The sequence below is a fragment of the Natator depressus genome, chromosome 2 (genome assembly GCF_965152275.1).
Source record: "Natator depressus isolate rNatDep1 chromosome 2, rNatDep2.hap1, whole genome shotgun sequence".
In the NCBI taxonomy this organism is placed as follows: domain Eukaryota; kingdom Metazoa; phylum Chordata; order Testudines; family Cheloniidae; genus Natator; species Natator depressus.
The window spans coordinates 112,873,572-112,891,557 of record NC_134235.1 but is presented as its reverse complement, the minus strand read 5'-3'; positions in this window follow the sequence as shown (position 1 = coordinate 112,891,557).

Here is a 17,986-nt window from a genome sequence, read left to right as displayed (position 1 = left end):
TCCCATTTTTTGCGGATCCCCCCGCAAGGAGCAGCCTTTGCATTTTCCTGCCGCGACCCATTAGGAACTGCACTTTTCCCTCCGCCATCCTCTTCTACCCCAAGGCTTGAGACGGACCTAATAACTTTAGCCTGTCAGATGCCCCGTCGGTGGTCTGCACCCTGCCTGCCCGCCTCAGCGGACCACGAGGCTGCACCAAGAGCCCCACCAGGGAATAACCCGGAAATCACAACCCCACCCCCCCATGAGCTGCGAAAAGCGTTGCGACAGTTTTTAGAAGACATCCGTGGCTCCCACAACAGGGTACAGCTAGCTCTCCAGCTATGGGGGGACTTTGATCAAATCCTCCAGGCCACAAGGGCCCTTATAAAGGAGGGTAAAGGGAAAGGAAGGCACGGTGCCGCGGCCTACGGGTGGGACCGCAGCTTCCGTGATGATTTACTCACTTATGGGATGGGTCACGGATTGTTGCGTGACCCGCCGGGGGCTGCAAACACCCCCGCCAACAAGGAACCCTCACCCCCCCAGCCCTCCGCATGATGCACCTCATTATTGCAACCTTGAACACCAGGGGCTGTAGGATGGCTCTCTGCAGGTCCCAAGTGCTCTCTTACCTTCGGGAAGGGGGGTACTCTGTGGTTTTCCTGCAGGAGACCCATACGGATCCGACCGCCGAGGACAGCTGGCGGCTGGAGTGGGGAGACGGGCTCTACTTCAGCCACTTCACGATCCGACAAGCTGGAGTGGTGACCCTGTTCTCCCCCAACCTACGGCCCGAGGTGCTAGGGGTCACTGAGGCCATGCCGGGCCATCTGCTGCATCTCCGAGTCCGTATGGAGGGGCTCGTGGTCAACCTCGTTAACATCTATGCCCCGACAACGAGCCCGAAGCGGCCGCAATTCTATCAGAGGGTGTCCAACTTCCTCAGCACCCTAGATTCTCACGAGTGCTTAGTCCTGGGAGGGGACTTTAACACCACCCTCGAGGAACAGGACCGCTCAGGGGCCGAGCTGAGCCCGGCCGCTGTGAACATTCTCCGAGAAATAGTCGAACATCACTCCCTAGTAGACGTCTGGCGTGACCACCACCCAGATGACACTTCCACATTCACCTTTGTCCTGGTGGAGGCCCATCGGTCACACCACTCTCGGTTGGACCGTATTTATTTATCCCGTTTCCATCTTTCACAGGCCCACTCCTCCAACATTCGGCCGGCCCCATTTTCCGACCATCATCTAGCCACCATAACGGCTTCCCTCCATGCAGAGAGGCCGGGGCCGGCCTATTGGCACTTTAACAACAGCCTGTTGGAGGATGAGGGCTTTGTGACGTCCTTCCGGGAGTTTTGGCTGGCCTGGCGAGAGCAGCGGCATGCCTTTCCCTCGGCGTGGCGATGGTGGGATCTAGGGAAGGTGCGCGCCAAGCTCCTCTGCCGTGACTACACCCGGGGCACCAGCCGATGGAGAAATGCAGCGATAGAGCAGTTGGAACGGGAGGTCTTAGAGATGGAGAGGCGTCTGGCCTCCAGCCCCGAGGACCCGTTCCTCTGCGGAGCGTGCCGGGAGAAGCGGGAGGAGCTCCAGGCCCTCGAGGACCATCGGGCCCGAGGTGCCTTTGTTCGATCCCGCATCCGCCTCCTTCGGGAGATGGATCGCGGCTCCTGTTTCTTCTACGCCCTGGAGAAAATGAGGGGGGCCAAGAAACATGTCACCTGCCTTCTAGCAGAAGACGGCGCCCCCCTCACGGATCCGGTGGAGATGTATGGGAGGGCCCGTGACTACTACACAAGCTTTTTCTCCCCGATCTGACCGATCCTGGCGCTTGCAGAGTGCTCTGGGAGGAACTCCCCACGGTCAGCGTGGGCGACCGAGACCGACTAGAGCTGCCTCTCACCCTGGCCGAGTTCTCGGAAGCCCTCCGTCGCATGCCCACCAATAAATCTCCGGGCATGGACGGGCTGACCGTGGAGTTCTACCGCGCGTTCTGGGACATTCTTGGCCCAGACCTAGCCACTGTCTGGGCTGAGTCTTTGCAAGGCGGGGTCCTCCCTCTTTCGTGCAGGTGAGCGGTGCTCGCTTTGTTGCCGAAGAAGGGGGACCTCCGCGATTTACGAAATTGGCGTCCCATCTCACTCCTTAGCACGGATTACAAAATCGTAGCGAAAGCAATCTCGCTGCGGCTAGGGTCCGTGATGGCGGATGTGATCCACCCAGACCAGACCTACACTGTCCTGGACCGCAGTATCTTTGACAACCTATTTCTAGTCCGAGATCTTTTGGAACTCGGGCGTAGAGACGGTCTGTCGTTCGCCCTCCTGTCTCTTGATCAGGAGAAGGCGTTCGATAGAGTAGACCATGGGTACCTCCTGGGCACTCTGCAAGCATTTGGATTCGGACCTCAGTTTGTGAGTTTTCTCCAGGTGCTGTACGCTTCCACGGAGTGTCTTGTTAGGCTCAACTGGACCCTGACCGAACCGGTCAGCTTTGGGCGAGGAGTACGGCAGCGGTGCCCCCTCTCGGGCCAGCTGTATGCTCTGGCGATCGAGCCCTTCCTCTGTCTCCTCCGCAGGAGGTTGACGGGGTTGGTGCTGCGGGAGCCGGAGCTGCGGCTGGTCCTGTCGGCATATGCTGATGACGTGCTCCTCGTGGTCCAGGACCTGGGGGACTTGGCGTGGGTGGAGGCTTGCCAGGCCATCTATTTGGCAGCCTCCTCCGCCCGAGTCAACTGGGTCAAGAGCTCTGGCTTGGCGGTGGGGGACTGGCGGCCGGTGAGCTCCCTCCCACCCGCGCTTCAGACCATCCGGTGGAGCGCGGGCCCACTGCTCTACCTAGGTGTTTACCTTTCTGCCACGCACCCTTCTCCGCTGGAGAACTGGCAAAATTTAGAAGGCGGGGTGATAGAGCGGCTCCGGAAATGGACGGGGCTACTCCGATGTCTCTCCCTCCGAGGGAGAGCACTGGTGCTTAACCAACTAGTCCTGTCCACGCTCTGGTACCGGCTCAACACCCTGGTCCCGGCCCCGGGTTTCCTGACCGACCTCCGGACATCGATTCTAGAGTTCTTTTGGTCAGGAATGCACTGGGCCCCTGTTGGGGTTCTTCATCTACCCCTGAAGGAAGGAGGGCAGGGCCTGAAGTGTCTGCACACTCAGGTCCGAGTCTTCCGCCTCCAGGCCCTGCAGAGGCTCCTTTATAGTGCAGGTAGTTCGAAGTGGAGCATATTGGCGCATGCCTTCCTGCGCCATTTCCAAGGGCTCCGATACGACCAGCAGCTCTTTTATCTTTGTCCGAGAGGTTTTCTGCGAGACCTCTCTGGGCTGCCGGTCTTCTACCAGGACCACCTCCGAACCTGGAAACTGTTTTCAATGGCCAGGTCCATGGCAGCCACCGTGGGAGCAGATCTCCTCGCGGAGCCCCTGCTACACAACCCCCAGCTCCGTGTGCAGGCGGCAGAGTCCCGCTCGCTGCGCCAGAGTTTGGTCCTGGCGGAAGTCACAAGAGTCGGAGACCTCCTGGACTATGACCGGGGAGACTGGCTGGATCCCATGATGCTCGCTCGGCGCATGGGGCTCTCCAGACCTCGTACCCCCCGGCGCGTACTTCAGGAGGTGAAGGCCGCCTTGACACCCGCTGCTCGGGCTTATCTCAACTGAGCCCTGCGTGAGGGCGCACCCTGCCCGCCCTCTACCCCAGGCCCGCCGGACCTTTCAATTGGGCCCCTAACCCATAGATCCCAACAAACCCCTCACCCTTTCACTGCGAGCCAGCTGCATGAACTGCAGCCGGTCAGCTTCCAAATCGTGCCACGGAAATATCTATACACACTCACGCTTCACACCCTTCACGCCCACACCCTGGTGTCCCGCCCCGATACAAAGTGGCGGGAACTCCTGCCACCTTTAGAGGGTGAGCAACCCCGGTGGGCCAGCCTGTATTCCACCTTGGTCCCGAGGCCCGTCGAGGACATTAGTTGGCGGCTCCTTCACGGAGTTGTGAGCACAGGCGTGTTTTTGAAACGGTTCACCCCCATCCCAGATACTTGCCCTTTTTGCAATATGAGGGAAACCCTGGCGCACGTATATTTGGAGTGTGCCAGGCTGCAGCCCCTTTTCCGGCTCCTTACAAATATTACGCTTTTGGCTACACTTTTCCCCTCACCTTTTTATCTACACACTCCCCATCCGTCGCCCCACAAAATCACGAGATCTCCTGGTTAACCTCCTCCTAGCCCTAGCTAAAACAGCCATTTATAAAACCAGAGAGAGGAGGTTGGCTAATGAAGCGTCCTGCGATTGTAGGGCCGTTTTCCGATCCTCAGTACATTCACGTATCCGGGTTGAGTTCCTCTGGGCGGCGTCCACCGACTCCCTTGACACCTTCGAGGAGCGGTGGGCGCTGTCCGAGGTTCTCTGCTCGGTGACCCCATCCGGTTCCCTCCGTCTGACCCTTTGATTGAGGGGAAGAGCGAGAGACCCCGGCCCCAGCCGTTGCTGCTGTGGATACCATCATTACTGTCACCTATGAGGGGTCCTATCACACGTGGTGTACATCTCCCCCCACCCCCAAACTGCCCACCCCGCAGCCGTGCCCATCTTGTCGGGCACTCTCAGGAGAGGAATAATCGGTGACACTGGGCGTGGCACTAGGTAACTCGAGGGGGTGGAAGACCATGAGTGTCGAGGAAGCCCCCCCCGTTCTAGGCCACCAGGTAACTCAGGAGGGTGGAAGACCACGAATGTCGAGGAAGCCCCCCCCGCTCTGGGCCCAGGCTAGCCTGAACACTTCTCCCTCCTGAAGGCTGCTGTGTTATACCTTGTGTTTGCTTTTGTTGCATAGTTTTGCTTTATCCTTTTTGGTGATTCCTTGTAAGTGTTACACAAATAAAATTCTTTTCTGCTTCAAAAAAAAAAGCACTCTCCTGCTGCTGCCCTCTGGCCTGGGCTTTCCTTGCTTTTTGCCCCTGCTTCCAGCTTCCCCCCCGACCGGGCCAGAAGCTCTCCCCACTTTCTTTTCTTTTTGTTGTTTTTCTGCTGTTGCTAGAGTGCTGGCCAGCAGCCGGCCAGCTGTTAGCGCCCCTTCCCCACCCGCCCACCCATCCACGGACGCTGCTGCTGCTCCAGTTGAAACCCCCCCCCCGAGAGAGGAGGGGCCTGCTGGCCCGCTCCCCGGAGGGGGGAGTGGAGGGATGCAGACCCCGCCGCCTGCTGTTTGTTTATGGACCCATCTCCGGCCGAGAGAGTTTCTTATCATCTGCTCCGGCATCCCTGGAATGTTGCAGCTGCAAAAAAGAAAGCCCGGAACAGACAGGGAAAAAGCCGTCTACCGGAGGAACACCGCCTGGGGAATCTACAAATCACCGTGGAGGGGGCCCAAGACTGAGTAACTTTCGAACTGTGCTCTCGTGTGGGGGGAGGCCTTGACTGTGTCTTAACTGTGTTTGTAGGAACACAGAGGGTGTGGCACGGAGCTGCCCCCCAATCCATCTGTGTCCTCCCAACCCCCACACTACCATCTTCACAACTGCCTCCTCCACTGTTTTTGCTGGCTGTTTAACATCTGCCTCTGGACTTAGCTGCTCGCCCTGATTCCACCGTGTGGGCCAGAAGCACCAGCCAACCAAACAGGACTCTCTGGACAAGCGTACGGTGGTTCATGTGCCCCCGCCCCCCGAACTGCCCATCCCACAGCTTGTCCCTTTCTACCTGACCCCAACTCCTGTTAACCACCTACCACCACCCCCTCTGGGGCATCGGCAATGGAGGGCAGCAGGGTGACCTCCGCTTCTGCCATGCCCACCGCCTCCCCAGACTTTAGGGGAGCCCCACCAGCCAGCGGGAAAGGCCAGGGCAAGAAGAAGGGGAAGGGCCCTGCTAAAACCACCAGGCCCTCCATGGCAGGGGCCACCCCCACTGCTGCAGCCCTGCCACCGACCACAGCATCCTTCCCCGCTGCCCCCTCCACCAGTTCTGTGGGTGTCCCTCCCTCACTTCCCCAGGATGTATGCCCCGGCGGCAGCAGCCCCCCCGCCTGCCGCCTCGTCATCTCTCCCGCCCACCATCAACAGCGGCCGGGGCCGCTTTCCCACCATGACAAGGAAGCAAGGTGTCCGATGCCTCCTGGTGCCCGCCTCGCCCCACGTGGAGACCTACGTGCGGGCGTTGGCGAGGGTGGTGGGGCCCTCGGCCATTGTGGCAGCCTCCAAAATGTATGGGAAGGTCATCTTCTTCTTAGCATCGGAGGCTGCTGCCCAGGAAGCAGTGGAGAGGGGCCTGGCGGTGGGGGGGGTGTTTGTCCCCCTAGAGCCGCTAGAGGACCTGGGCGTCCACCTGGTCCTGACCTCTATCCCTCCTTTTCTCCCAAATGCTGCCCTGTTACCCGCCCTTTCCACCCTGGGGAAACCTGTTTCTGTCATCAGCCCTCTCCCGTTGGGCTGCAAGGACCCCACCCTCCGTCACATCTTTTCCTTCCGCCGGCAAGTGCAGCTTCTACTGCCGTTGGCGGCGCGTGACAGAGAGGCGCTCGAGGGGTCCTTCCTAGTCCCCCACGAGGGGGCCCATTACCAGGTGTACTTTTCCACGGGGGAAGCCCGTCCGGAGGGGCTGCCCCTTAGCCCGGCAAGGAGGGGCACCTGGGATCCTTGAGACCCAGCAAGACATCAGCCCAGTCATTGCCGACGCCCCTGGCCGCCCAGTACCCAAACCCGCCCCCCCCCTCAAACCTCCATTACTCCCACTCAGGCCCACGGGGCACCTCCCCTACAATGCCCAGATGAGCGGGAGAGCCCCACCCTCACTGCTGATAATCTGGCGGGGCCTATGGAGGAGGGTGTGGCAGAGATACCACCAAGCATAGGAGAGAGCCTGCCCCAGGGAGAATCCTCCCTCCCTTATGCTGCCCCACTGTTTCCCCCCCCCAACTCCCTGAGCCATCGCCTTTACCCCTGACACGACCCCTGCTAACCAGACCCCAGATGATACCATGGAGGGCTGGACCCAAGTCCAGGGGACGCAAGGCAAGTGGAAGGCTCAAGCTCCGCTTCATCTACCCAAAGCAGAGGCTCCCCGGAAGACCAGGAAGGGGGGCACCGATGCTGAACCTTCCGCTTTGCCCACGAGTGCATCCAATCCACCGGTGTCAGCCGGGAAAGACGTGGCAGCACGGGAAGGTAGTGTCTCCCCTTCACGGGACACCCCCCCCCCCCGAGGCCCTCGAGGAAGCCCCTTCTGTCCTGATGCTACCCGAAGCCCCCGTGAACCCTGAGGCAACCGTCATGGCGGGTGCCAGCGGGAAGAACCCCGGGGCGACAGAAAGTGTCCTCTCCTCGATGTTCGAGGAGATCGAGGCCCTAGATCTGACCCCGGTCGCCCAGGGGAAGGACGACCTTTTGCCAGCAAACCTCAATTTGGGCGACCTCACTCCACCCCTCTTTTCCCCATGCTCCCTCCCCCTAACTGCTGCTTCTGCTCCCACCTCTGAGAACCCCCTGGACTCCTCCATCGACCCAGCCGCTGATGGCACCCCGCTGACGACCACCGAGCCTGCTCACGTGACAGCCGGTGCCACGCGGCCGGGACATGAGTCGCCAGGGGCCCTACAGAAGATAATCCACCTCCTGATGCTGTGGCCGCTAAATCCACCATAGAGCCCGCACCCGGTATCACTGAGAGCTCCCTCCCCACCCCCTTAACCGTCGAGCCTGATCGGGAGGCGCCACCATCCAGCTGCTTGCCTCCTGAAACCCAGAATCTTGCCTCTGCCCCTGCCCCTGCCCCTACCCCTATCCAGTTTACCTCCTGCAATGTTATCACCGCCCCCGGGGCTGTCTCCTCCCCTTTTCCAACTGATGACCCCCAGGGAGCAGCCTTTGCGTTCTCCTGCCCCGACCCATTAAGGGCTGCTATTTTCCCTCCACTGCCCCCTATCGCCCCAGGGCTTGAGGCGGGCCTAGAAGCTCCAGCCCATCAGGCACCCCGTCGGGGGTCCGCACCCTGCTTTCCCATTTTAGTGGACCATGGGGCTGCACCAAGGGCCCTGCCGGGGAACAACCAGGAAACCATAACCCCACCCTCCCATGAGCTGCGAGGAGAGCTGCGGAAGTTTTTAGAAGATGTCTGTGGCTCCCACAAGGTACAACTTGCTCTCCAGCGATGGGGGGACTTTTCTCGAATCCTCCGGGCCACAAGGGCCCTCATGGGGGAGGGTAAAGGGACGGGGAAGCAGGATGCCATGGCCTACTGGCGGGTCCACGTCTTCCGTGACCAGTTACTCACCTGCGGGATAGGTCACGGACTGTTGCGCGGCCCGCTGGGGGATGTGAGCGTCTCTGCCAGTGAGGATTCCCCCCGGCCCTCCCCATGACACCTCTCACCATCTTAACGTTGAACACCCAGGGTTGTAGGATGGCTTTCTGCAGGTCCCAGGTGCTCTTCTTCCTTCAGGAGGAAGGGTATTCTGTGGTTTTCCTGCAGGAGACCCATACGGATCCGACCACCGAAGACAGTTGGCGGCTGGAGTGGGGGGACAGGGTCTACTTTACCCATGCCACAATTCGGCAGGCTGGAGTGGTGACCCTGTTCTCCCCCGACCTACGGCCTGAGGTGCTAGGGGTCGCCGAGGCCATGCCGGGTCGCCTGCTGCATCTCCGGGTCCATATAGAGGGGCTTGTGGTTAACCTCATTAATGTCTATGCCCCAACATCAGGCCCGGAGCGACTGCAATTCTATCAGCGGGTGTCCACCTTCCTCGGCACCTTAGATTCTCACGAGTGCCTGGTCCTGGGAGGGGGATTTTAATACCACCCTCGAGGAGCAGGACCGCTCGGGGACCGAGCGGAGCCCGGCCGCCGTGGACACCCTCCTGGAGATAGTCAAACCTCACTCCGTAGTGGACATCTGGCGTGACCACCACCTGGAAGACACTTCTACGTTCACCTTTGTCCGGGTGGAAACCCATCAGTCAAGCCACTCCCGGTTGGACCGCATTTATTTATCACGCTTCCATCTCTCACGAGCCCACTCCTCCAGCATTCGGCTGGCCCCATTTTCTGACCATCACCTAGCCACCGTGACAGCCTCCCTCTGTGCGGAGAGACCGGGGCCGGCCTATTGGCATTTTAACAACAGCCTGTTGGAGGATGAGGGCTTCGTGACGTCCTTCCGGGAATTCCGGCTGGCCTGGCGAGGGCAGCGGCGTGCCTTTCCCTTGGCGCAGCGATGGTGGGGCCTGGGGGAAGGTGCATGCCCGGCTTTTCTGCCGCGACTACACCCGGGGCACCAGCTGACGGAGAAATGTGGCAATAGAGCAGCTGGAATGGGAGGTCTTAGAGCTGGAGAGGCATCTGGCCTCCAGCCCCGAGGACCCGCTCCTCTGCGGAGCACGCCGGGAGAAGTGGGAGGAGCTCTGGGCCCTCGAGGACTATCGGGCCCGGGGCGCCTTTGTTCGATCCCGCATCCACCTCCTTCGGGAGATGGATCGCGGCTCCTGCTTCTTCTATGCCCTGGAGAAAACGAGGGGGGCCAGAAACACGTCACCTGCCTCCTGGCAGAAGACGGCACCCCCCTCACGGAACTGGTGGAGATGCGCGGGAGGGCCCGAGCCTTCTACGCAAGTCTTTTCTCCCCGGATCCGACCAACTCTAGCGCTTGCAGAGTGCTTTGGGAGGAGCTCCCTATGGTCAGTGCGAGCGACCGAGACCGGTTAGAGTTACCTCTCACTCTGGCCGAGTTCTCGGAAGCCCTCTGTCGTTTGCCCACTAATAAGTCTCCAGGCATGGACAGGCTGACCGTGGAGTTCTACCGCGTGTTTTGGGACGTCCTCGGCCCAGACCTAGTCACCGTCTGGGCCGAGTCTCTGCAGAGCGGGGTCCTCCCTCTTTCGTGCAGGCGTGCCGTGCTCGCCTTATTGCCGAAGAAGGGGGACCTCCGCGATTTACGAAATTGGCGTCCCATCTCGCTCCTCAGCACGGACTACAAAATCGTAGCGAAAGCAATCTCGCTGCGGCTAGGGTCTGTGCTGGCGGACGTGATCCAGCCAGACCAGACCTACACCGTCCCGGACCGCAGTATCTTTGATAACCTATTTCTGGTTCGGGATCTTTTGGAACTCGGGCGTAGAGACGGTCTGTCATTCGCCCTCCTGTCTCTAGATCAGGAGAAGGCGTTCGATAGGGTGGACCATGGGTACCTCCTGAGCACTCTGCAGGTGTTTGGCTTCGGACCCCAGTTTGTGGGTTTTCTCCGGGTGCTGTACGCTTCCGCAGAGTGTCTGGTTAATCTCAACTGGACCCTGACCGAATCGGTCAGCTTCGGGCGAGGAGTACGGCAGGGGTGCCCCCTCTCGGGCCAGCTGTACGCTCTGGCGATCGAACCCTTCCTCTGTCTCCTCTGCAGGAGGTTGACAGGGTTGGTGCTACGGGAGCTGGAGCTGCAGCTGGTCCTGTTGGCATACACTGATGACGTGCTCCTCGTGATCCAGGACCCCGGCGACTTGGCGCAAGTGGAGGCTTGCCAGGCCATCTATTCAGCAGCCTCCTCCGCCCGGGTCAACTGGGTCAAGAGCTCTGGCTTGGCGGTAGAAGACTGGCGGCAGGCGAGCCCCCTCCCACCCGCGCTTCAGACCATCCGGTGGAGCGCGGGTCCGCTGCTCTACCTCGGTGTTTACCTTTCTGCCACCATCCCTCTCCGCCGGAGAGCTGGGAAAATTTAGAGGGCGGGGTGATAGAGCGGCTCCGGAAATGGACGAGACTACTCCGATGTCTCTCCCTCCGAGGGAGAGAGCTGGTGCTTAATCAACTAGTCCTGTCCATGCTCTGGTACCGGCTCAACGCCCTGGTCCCAGCCCCGGGTTTCCTGACCAACCTCTGGACATCGATTCGGGGGTTCTTTTGGTCAGGAACGCACTGGGCCCCTGTAGCAGTTCTTCATGTACCCCTGAAGGAAGGAGGACAGGGCCTGAAGTGTCTACACACTCAGGTCCGCGTCTTCCGCCTCCAGGCCCTACAGAGGCTCCTCTATGGTGCAGGCAGTTTGGCGTAGAGCACACTGGCGCATGCCATCCTGCACCGCATCCGAGGGCTCCGATATGACCGGCAGCTCTTTTATCTCCGTCCGGGAGATCTTCCGCGAGACCTCTCCGGGCTGCCGGTCTTCTACCAGGACCTGCTCCGGACTTGGAAACTGTTTTTAACGACCAGGTCCGTGGCGGCCACCGAGGGGGTAGATCTCCTCGCGGAGCCCCTGCTACACAACCCCCAGCTCCATGTGCAGGTGGCGGAGTGACGCTCAGTGCAGCAGAGCTTGATCCTGGCAGAAGTCACGAGAGTCGGAGACCTCCTGGACTACGACCGGGGAGACTAGCTGGATCCCCTGATGCTTGCCTGGCGCTCTCCAGACCTCGTACCCCCCGGCGCGTACTTCAGGAGATGATGGCCGCTGTGCCGCCCGCTGCTCGAGCTTACCTCGACCGGGTCCTGCTTGAGGGCACACCCCGCCCACCCTCTACCCCAGGCCCACCGGACCTTTTAATTGGACCCCTGCCCTGCAGACCCAATCGACCCCCTCACCTCTTTACTGAGAGCCAGCTGCATGAACTGCAGCCAGTACACTTCCAAATTGTGCCAAGGAAACATCTATGCACGCTTGTGCTCCACACCCTTCACGCCCTCACCCTAGTGTCCTGCTCCGACACAAAGTGGTGACACCTTCTGCCACCTTTGGAGGGTGAGCAGCCCCGGTGGGCCAGCCTATATTCGACCTTGGTTCTGAGGCCTGTCAGGGACATCAGTTGGCTGCTCCTTCACGGAGCTGTGAGTGCGGGAACGTACTTGGCACGGTTCACCCCCATCCCAGATACTTGTCCCTTTTGTGGTGTGAGAGAAACCCTGGTGCACGTATATTTGGAGTGCACCAGGCTGCAGCCCTGTTCCAGCTCCTCACAAATCTCCTATTACATTTTTGATTGCATTTTTCCCCTCACCTTTTTATTTATGCACTCCCCATCTGTGGCCTCACAAAGTCGCGGGATCTCCTTGTTAACCTCCTCCTGGCCCTGGCTAAAACGGCCATCTATAAAACCAGAGAGAGGAGGTTGGCCAATGGAGTTTCCTGTGACTGTGGGGCTGTTTTTCAATCTTCGGTCCGTTCACGTATCCGGGCGAAGTTCCTCTGGGCGGCGTCCACCGACTCCCTTGATGCTTTTGAGGAGCGGTGGGTGCTGTCTGAGGTTCTCTGCTCGGTGTCCCCATCCGGGTCCCTTTGTCTGACCCTTTGATTGGGGGAGAGAGTAAGGGACCCCAGCCCCAGCCATTGCTGCTGCGAACACCACCACCTTAGAGGGGTCCTTTCACATGTGGGTGCCCATCTCCCCCCCCGGATTGTTCACCCCATAACCTGCCCCCTTGTTGGGTGCTTTCAGAGGAGGGAATTGTTGGTGACACTGGGCGTGGCGCCAGGTAACTTGAGGGGGTGACAGACCTTGAGAGTTGATGAAGACCCCCTCGCTCTGGGCCACCAGGTAACTCGGAAGGGTGGAAGACCACGAGAGTCGAGGAAGCCCCCTGCTCTGGGCCCAGGCAAGCTTGAACACTTCCCTCCCCTGAAGCTAATGAGAAAACAATTGTGTTTGGTTGCTGTGTTACACATTGCATATGCTGCTGTTTTTACTTTGTAAGTGTGTTATGCAAATAAAAAAAAACACTCTCCTGCTGCCCGCTGGCCATGTTGTATCACATATTCCCCCCCTGCCCCCCCTGCTCAACACCATGGGGTTGGGCTACTTGGGACAAGAGGCAGTGCTGTCATGATAGGGCCAGAAACCAACACGGCAACGCTGATGGCCTATGTTGTACCCGGAAATGGAAGGGCTGCAGGGATAGGAACCACCTAGTCACTCTTGCGTTCTTCTCCTTGTTTCTGTGCATCCACTGGAGTGGGGCGTGGTCTGCCACGAGGGTAAATCACTGCCCCAGTAGGTAGTAGCGGAGAGTCTCCATAGCCCATTTTACCGCCAGACATTCCTTTTCAACGACAGCATACTTTTGTTCCCTGGGGAGGAGTTTCCGCCTGAGGTACAAGATCGGATGTTCCTCCTCCCCTACCATCTGCGAAAGGACGGCTCCTAGCCCTACCTCTGAGTCATCTGTTTGTAGGATGAATTCCTTCTCGAAGTCTGGGGCTATGAGTTCTGGATGGCGGTAAAGGGCTGTCTTTAAATCTGCAAATGCTCCTTCTGCCACATCAGTCCACTTTACTATCTTGGGGCCTCAAGCCTTTATCAAATCCATCAATGGCACTGCTCTTGTGGCGACATGAGGGATGAATCTCCAATAGTATTCTACTATCCCGAGAAATGCTCTGACCTGCTTTTTGCGGACTGGTCGAGGCCAGCCTTGTATTGCCTCCACTTTGTTCCATTGGGGTTTCACCAAACCTCTCCCTACTACATACCCGAGGTATCTGGCCTCAGCTAGTCCTATCATGCATTTGAGAGGGTCAGCAGTGAGGTCAGCCTGTTGCAGGGCGTCTAGCACCGCTTCTACTTTTCCGAGGTGTGTTTCCCAGTCAGGGCTATGGATGACTATGTCCTCTAGATAGGCAGTGGCATACTTGGCATGGGGTCGCAGCAATTTGTCCATAAGTCGTTGGAATGTTTCAGGGGCCCCATGGAGTCCAAAAGGGAAGACAGTGTATTGGAACAGGCCATCAGGTGTAGAGAAGGCAGTCTTTTCCTTCCTGTGCTACCACCTTCCGGATCATACTTTGAAGGGTACGATTAAACTGCTCAACTAGTCCATCTGTTTGTGCATGGTTGACTGAGGTCCGTATGGCCTGGATGCGGAATAAGGTACATAAGTCTTTCATTAATTTTGATGTGAACGGGTTCGTTGGTCTGTCAGGATCTCCTTAGGGATGCCCACTCTGGCAAAAACCTGGAGTAGTTCTTTTGCTATTGCCTTGGATGTGGGGTTTCTTAAAGAAATGGCTTCTGGATACCATGTGGCGTAGTCAAGGATGACTAGTACATTTCGGTGGCCCCGTGCCAATCTTTCTAGTGGGCCCACTATGTCCATGGCTATCCTCTCGAAAGGGACTTCAATAATAGGCAAAGGTACTATTGGGGCCCGCAAGTGAGGTCGGGGGCTATGCAACTGGGATTTAGGGCAGGAGGCACAATAGCGCTGGACCTCTGCACGTATTCCTGGCCAATAAAACTTTCTTAGGACTCTATCCAGTGTCTTGTCTACTCCTAGATGTCCCCCAAATAGATGACTGTGAGCCAACTTTAGTACTGCCCTTGTGTGTTTCTGTGGGACTAAGAGTTGCTCTACTTCTTCCCCTTGTATTTGCGCTATCCTGTACAACAGATCGCGTTTGAGCACATAATATGGCCTTGGGCCTTTGGTCTTTCCTTCCATGGGTATGCCATTTACTTCCACTACCTCCTCCCTCACATTCGCATATAGTGAGTCATTGGCTTGGTCCTGCCCAAAATTCTCACGTGCGGTACCAATCTGACCTAATTCCAGGGAGGATGTTTCTACTTTGCCCCCTAGGTTGCCCCTACTTGGGCTAGGAACTGCCTCCGAATCCTCACTGGCCTGAATTATCTCCTGGTCTCCTGAATGGGTTCACCTACCAACAAGGGAGGTTTTCTAGTTCTCTGCTAGAATCCTGGTCCCTAATCTTTTATCTGCCCTCCTTTCCCGCCTAGACTTTCGGGGTTTTCCGGGGGATGAGAATAACTCTGGGGCAAATTCGGCAAACATTGGGGTGAGGCTATCTGTAGGTGCCTCTGTCTCAGCCCGGGGGTTGCTAACCTCCCCTGGCTCTATTGGGAGGAGGAAGCACTCAAACCCAGGGAAGTCCCTACCAATTAAGAGAGGGTAGGGGAGCCTGGGGACCACCCCTGCAGTCACCCTGGTAGTATTCCCCTGGATCTCAATCCATACTGGGATTGTGGGGTAGAAATTTATGGTGCCGTGAATGCACGTTACCCCTGTGTTTTTGACCCGGGTTAGTTGGTCTTGCCCCACCAACTTCCCCGAGACCAGCAGGACAGCACTCCTGGAATCTACTAATGCTATCGTTTCGATTCCCTTCATTTTTACTGATCTTGTATACCCATGCGAGGTCACTGCGACCCCTACCAGGTCGATTAGGCCACATTGCTCCCTGTGATCCCCCAGATTACATTGCATAGGCTCTTCTCTGTTGGGGCATTGGGCTGCTATATGCCCCAATTCCCCACACTCGTAACACTGCCCCCTTATTCCGGTTGCCACCCTCTGCCTGGGGCTATTTGGCTGGCCCCCCCAGCCCTCTCTTCCCAAACCCCCAGGTCCCTTCTTGGCCTTGGGCCATTTCTCGGTGTCTTTCCTCCCAGTTATGGTTCTCCTGGAGTTCTCCACAGTCCGGGGCCTTGGGTTTGGGACTGGCTTCCTGGTTTGCCGTGTCTCACCCCCTGGGGTCTGGAACAGTTCATGGGCTGCCAGCTGTCTTTCCATGAGGGAGACCAACTCATCATAGGTGGAGGGGTCATTTTAGCCAACCCAAGCCCGGAGGCCTGGTGGTAGCCCCCTCATATACCGGTCCAGTACCAGGAGCTCCATCATCTTCTCAGAGCTGAGGGCCTCAGGGCGCAGCCATTTCTGGGTCAGGTGGATCAGATCAAACAATTGTGATCGGGGTGTCTTGTCCTCTGTATACTGCCACTCATGGAACCTCTGGGCTCGCAATCCTGTCGTTGCTCTGACCTGGATCCCAATAAGGCTGGGGATAATCTGCTGCAGTCTCTGCAGCCATGTCATAGTAGACCTTCTGCCATGCCCCCCCCCACCCCGAACGGGGCAAGGATACCAGACCACTGATCTCAGGGCCAGGCCTCCCACAGGGCTGCTCTTTCAAAAGCCAGAAGGTGTGCCTCCACATCATCCTCCCGTGTCATTTTCTGTAGGCAGTGGCTGGCCCATATGGTCCAGGTCCTGTTGCAGTTGTGGTTCCACTCCATAAGGGCCTTCATCTGGTTCATCAGCTCTTGCAGCAGGGCTCGGTCCTGGGCAGCCTGACTCATCAACAGACAATTAGTCTCCTGCTGCATCCGAATCACCTCCTGTTAGGCGGTTGCTTGGACCTGGGTAGCCTCCTGCTGGGCTACAGTGGCTTGTATTAGGGCCTTGACCACATTGTCCATCTTAGGGATGGGAGGGTTTGAGCTAACCCTGGTTTAAGTCCCCAGCACATAGATCCCTCTTCTGACACAACGTGTGCCAAATTGCCAGCACTACTTTGATGGGTCTCACACTTCATCTTCTTGGGGAGGGTTCAGGGCACCGTTTCTCACCTCTGAACTGGGATATTAACTGCCCCACTAGTGTCCTAGAGGAGGGGAGTGGAGAGGGAGGGACCCAGGCCTGCCCTCTACTCCGGGTCCCAGCCCAGGGCCCTAGGGATAGCAGTAAACTGCTTGAATTAGCAGTTCCTTTCCCTGGACTACTTCCCTCTCCTGCCCTTCAGCTTGTGGGGCTTCCTGCCCTCCCTCTGCACAAACCAGGCATCCCTTTACCTCGGGTCTTGGTCTTCTTAGCCCACCGCAGCACTTCTCCAAACTCTCCCCTGCTTCCCTCCAAACTGCTCTCTGCTCCTACACCAATCCACTCTACTTCAACTCCTTCCCTTGTCTGATTGAAGCAGGGGGGTTTTATCAGGTGACTGGCGTCAGGTGCTCTAATTGGCTTCAGGTGCTTTAATTGGCTTCAGGTGCTTTAATTAATCTATAGCAAACTTTCTTCCCAAGGCTCCCTTCTAACACTCTCCTGCTGCCCTCTGGCCATGCTGTATCACACATCCTTAAAATGAATGTCTTCTATCTGGATCCATTGTCTTCTTTACTCATTACAAAGCACCCACTTCTAATCAGTCAACTGGTAAAACACTGTGACACCTTTTCCCCCAAAAGAAATGTCAGCATGTGCAATGGAGTGCTTCATAGCTCTTAGTGTCACTGTGTCGGGGCGTACTTGCCCCACACTGGAGCAGAAGGGGTTAAAGCAACACTCTTAGCAGCAAAAGTCCCCCCACCCCACTGGGCATGCTCCAACTGCTGCTGCAGTATAAAAGGGAGCAGCCTAGCTCAGTCTGGGCTGGCCACCAAGGAGGAAGGGCACACCTCTCTGGCCCCATCCAAGGAGTAGCTTAAAGGCCAGGCTGCAAGAGTGGGGGATGCTGAGACCAGACAGGCACGCAGGTACCGGCAGACACCCTAGGGAGATTGCGGCAGCCACCAGGGACCGTGCTGCCCAACTGGCCTGGAGACTCTGAGGACACCCCGACTTCAACTGCAGGAGTCAAGGTAGGAAGTAGCCCAGGAAGGGACTAGCCAGTGTCCCTGCAGCGGTTGGTGTGTTGAGAGCAGTTTCCTTGCTGACTTCATGGCAAACCCTTTTGCCACTACCAGGGCCCTGGGCTGGGACCTGGTAGAGCATGGAGGGCCCGGATCCCATTACGTGGCTGCCCCCCTCCTTGAGGGCTGGCCCACCAAACCCCCTTATATTGACTTTGGCCAGTAGGCCATGGTTCCACGCAGCCAAGGTGTGTCCTGTTGACTTTGGCCATTGGGCCATGCTTCCCTGCCACCAGGGGATCCCCTATTGACTCAGGCCATTGAGCTGTGCTTCCCTGACACCAAGGGGAATCCCACTGACTTTGGCCATTGGGCCACGCCTCCCTGACACCAAGGGTAGCCCTATTGACTTTGGCCATTAGGTCATGCTTCTCTGCAGTCCAAGGGAGCCCTATTTACTTAACTGCGGGGCTACCATGCCCTTGCCCCACCCCCAGGGTGATGGGGTGTCTTCCCCCATGACAATCAGCCAAGTACCAAATACCTGTAAGAGACAGGCAATGGAGGAATATGGAACTTTTTACATCTAGTGCTATGTCTACACTGGATTGTAAATCCAAGTCTCTGGGACCCAGGCTTGTGGACTCAGTGTT